This window comes from Pundamilia nyererei, unplaced genomic scaffold (assembly GCF_000239375.1).
Source record: "Pundamilia nyererei isolate P.nyererei 1_Seehausen unplaced genomic scaffold, PunNye1.0 scaffold00073, whole genome shotgun sequence".
NCBI classification, from domain to species: domain Eukaryota; kingdom Metazoa; phylum Chordata; class Actinopteri; order Cichliformes; family Cichlidae; genus Pundamilia; species Pundamilia nyererei.
In genome coordinates this window covers 2,743,630-2,747,174 of record NW_005187474.1, presented here as the reverse complement: position 1 = coordinate 2,747,174, position 3,545 = coordinate 2,743,630, and the positions used below count along the sequence as shown (strand labels likewise).

At 38.1% G+C, this 3,545-nt stretch overlaps 1 protein-coding gene across 4 annotated transcripts in view; it reads left to right on the top strand.

The window, feature by feature from the left end:
* The window catches only part of mlip (muscular LMNA-interacting protein), a 45,573-nt gene that overhangs the window by 32,757 nt on the left and 9,271 nt on the right, over nucleotides 1-3,545 (top strand). The window lies entirely within an intron of this gene.

Genomic DNA, 3,545 nt, shown 5'->3' with positions numbered 1-3,545 from the left:
CACATGTCGGCAAAGTTATGTGACATTAGTGACGTTTGTACTAACTTGGTTTTAAAGCCTTTACTTTAAAATATACGCCGTTCAATAGCTGAGCTTAATCTTACAGAGAATGATCAGAGCTCATGTAGAAAGAAACTAACAAATGAACAAAAGATTTTCTCCTTCATTTCTGTCAAACAAAGCTGTATGACACGTTTCCAGCTGTTAGTATCATGGTTGCTAGGCAACCTGGGCAGCGCAACGGAGGCTAGACCGTCCCATTTCACAAGCCTCGCACTTCCGGCCTTAGCGGTCTTTGGGATACAGCCACTGTTTGTTTTTCTGCGCTTACTGATGACATCACACGTCTGAACTCTGACCTCCTGGAGCTAGTAAACTACAAAAATTAACTAGAAATGTGTCCAAAAACAAAACACAATTAAATAAGAATAGTCTTTAAAGATTTTCCCAACGATTCAGAAAAATGTACGTTTTATAACTACTTTTAGAGCGCAACATTTTGGCACAAAAACATTTTAATGAGGGCTTTTTTGTTTTAAAATATACCCCTTTATATTGTCACACATTAGGAAGCTTCATTCTGTAAGCTTTCCAGGGTGGCGACTTTAACCTAATCTCCACCTAAAAGTTGATGACTCCACACTGTATTTTCTGTGCAATTATTCCTTTAATGGTCGGTTAACTTTAAAACATAACGATGGGTCATAATTTCTGCCTGGACAAATGGCTTATGACCCATGGCCTCTAAGGGCTGCAGTAACAGCTGTTAAAATATGCAGATTTAGACGGCTTCCCAATTGGTTTGTTACATTTGCAGAAAGAGTCATATTCACCATCCGGCTGTATGCTGTTTATACGACTGCTGCCATTTAACATGCTGGTGTTGTTTACCCATACAAACACCCACATGCTGCAGCAGATTGTGAAGAAAAAAAAGGTAAATGGCCTGTATTTGTATAGCGCTTTACTAGTCCCTAAGGACCCCAAAGCACTTTACACAACCAGTCATCCACCCATTCACACACACATTCACACACTGGTGATGGCAAGCTACGTCATAGCCACAGCCACCCTGGGGCGCACTGACAGAGGCGAGGTCAAAAAAGGTCAAATATATGTAATAAAATATTAATTTCTTCTTACGTTTAGGTGTGGGACCTGGAAGGAAGTGTTTCACATTTTGATTGTTCCTGCAATTATGTCACTGCAGCTGCAGTCAGAAGGCTCCAGCCACCAGTAAAACAAGCAAACAAGAAAAAGATCACTGTATATAAAACTCAGCCATTAGCACATTTGAAGAAAAAAAAACAAAAAAAACAACTTTTTTGTTTAATTAGTACTTCCATTGCAGCATTGTCTAGAAGGCTACAGGCGGTCCAGCGTGTCACATTCATCCAGTTATTCTAATGGTGTACTGTGTTGGTACAAAAATAGCATGTTGCTGTCTGCCACAATACTTTCGACAGGGTGCCTTTTTGGTCAATTTCAGCTGTCATTTTTGAAGACTTGTGGCAACAACAAGCAGTTGCGTCAGTCTGTATTTATTGCCACATAACAGAAGCAATTTCTGTGACTATTTTCAGGGTGTATCTTTGGCTCTGTCGCAGAGAGTGGATGCCCCCAGCTGTGACTTTTGACAGCAGTTTGGAGTTTTGAGGTCTGGCTAGCATTTATCATCAGAAGTGTGCAGTTGAACAAATTATTATATCAGCAAATTGTGAAAAATGAAACATTTGACATTTGAAAATGCTACTCACAGACCAGATTTATTGTATTCATAAAGAGAATAAAGATGCTTTCTTATTGTCACGCAGAGAGGTGTAGTGTGGAAAACAGCAGACATCACTCTTACTTGACTGAGCAGCAAACAATGTTAGTTTATTGTCCTCTAATCATCACACAAGTAGCAACTTCCAAAATGGCAACCCATCCATCTCCCTCTCTGTCGTCCAGCAGTCCACCTACACTTTCAGACCCCGCCTTCTCATTTCAAACTGGCCTATCAGTTTGAGGGAAAAGAAAAACAAAGAAGATTCATTTTCACAAATAATCCTAAAATTATCATTCATTGGGCTGCCACAGTGGTTTGAACTGAGTGACTTAAGCCAAACATTTTGTTTATACGCTGGTGCACAGAGGTGTGTTTAGCACTCATTATACAACATTTTAAAAACCCACCATAGGGGACATGGGGAAGCTTTCTAACACATATGCATTCCTATTTGAATCTGGTCACCAGAGTTTTTATATTGTCGTAATTTGAAATAGGATGACATTTTTGATTTTTAATTTGAGTTTAGTGTCAGTCATTTTCCAAATACAAAAAATAATAATAAAATAAATAAATTTTTGCAACAGAGGTTATTACAGACTTCAGCAAAAAGAAAACAACAAAGAAGAATTTTACCCAATGTGAAATGGAGACACAAAAATCACAAACTGAAGTAAAACTACAGGAGGAAAAAGACCCTCTTAGAATGTCAACAAATGGTTCTGACTAATAACACTACATTAAACTACAAAATTACATTAATTTATACAGGGAAAGTATACACAATTGAGAATGTTAACAATATAAATTAAAAAATATGTTAATTGTAATAAATGAGATAAAATGCATGATTAAATTTACTACGTGTTTAATTATTTGGAAAGTTTGTGGATGATAATTAGAGCATACTAATATGCAGCAATGTGAAAGTTTTCACATGGCTCTCTATAATCCCATGAAAAACTAAGCAGAACCCATAATTTAGTAGCTACTAAAACCATCTTTAGCAGAAATAACTTGACTTAATTCTTTTTTGTATGATTTGTCAGACTCTCACACTGTTGTAAAGGAATTTCTACCTGCTGTTTACAATGTTGCTTCAGTTCATCGAGATTTGTTAGCATTCGTCTGGAGGTCTGGACTTTGACTGCATAATTGCCAAACCTGGATTCTTTTCAGGCTCTATGATATAGATTTGCTGTTGTGCTTGGTATCATTGTCCTGTTGTATGACTCAGTTTGGCCCAAGGTTTAGCTCTCAGACCGATGACCTCAGAATATTTTGGTATACAAAGGAGTTCACGGTCGACTCAATGACTGCAGGATGCCTAGATCCTGTGGCTGCAAAACAAGCCCAAATCATCATCGCTCCATCACCGGGCTTGACAGTTGACTGAAGGTGTTTGTGCTGATATGTTTGCTTTTCCCCAACTACGCATTCTGGCTAAACATCTCTATTTTGCACTAGTCTGGTGTTTTGTTAAATTTTACTTTGCAAACCTAAACCGTGATGCTATTATTTTATTCAATTCAATAAAACTTTATTGATCCCAAAGGTTGATCCCGAATGAAATTGGGTTAAAATTGGCTGTTGACCTTTGCCAGCGCCATCTTTCCCTCCGACCATATGTACATTACACAACATCACATGGGGAAGACAGGTCAGAGAGGTATAACAATGGAAAATGCACAACATGAGGTAAGACGAGGAGAAAAAAGGACTCCCCCCAGGCTGAGCTCCAACAGGGAGATCAGTTTGAGAACAGAAAAAAAAA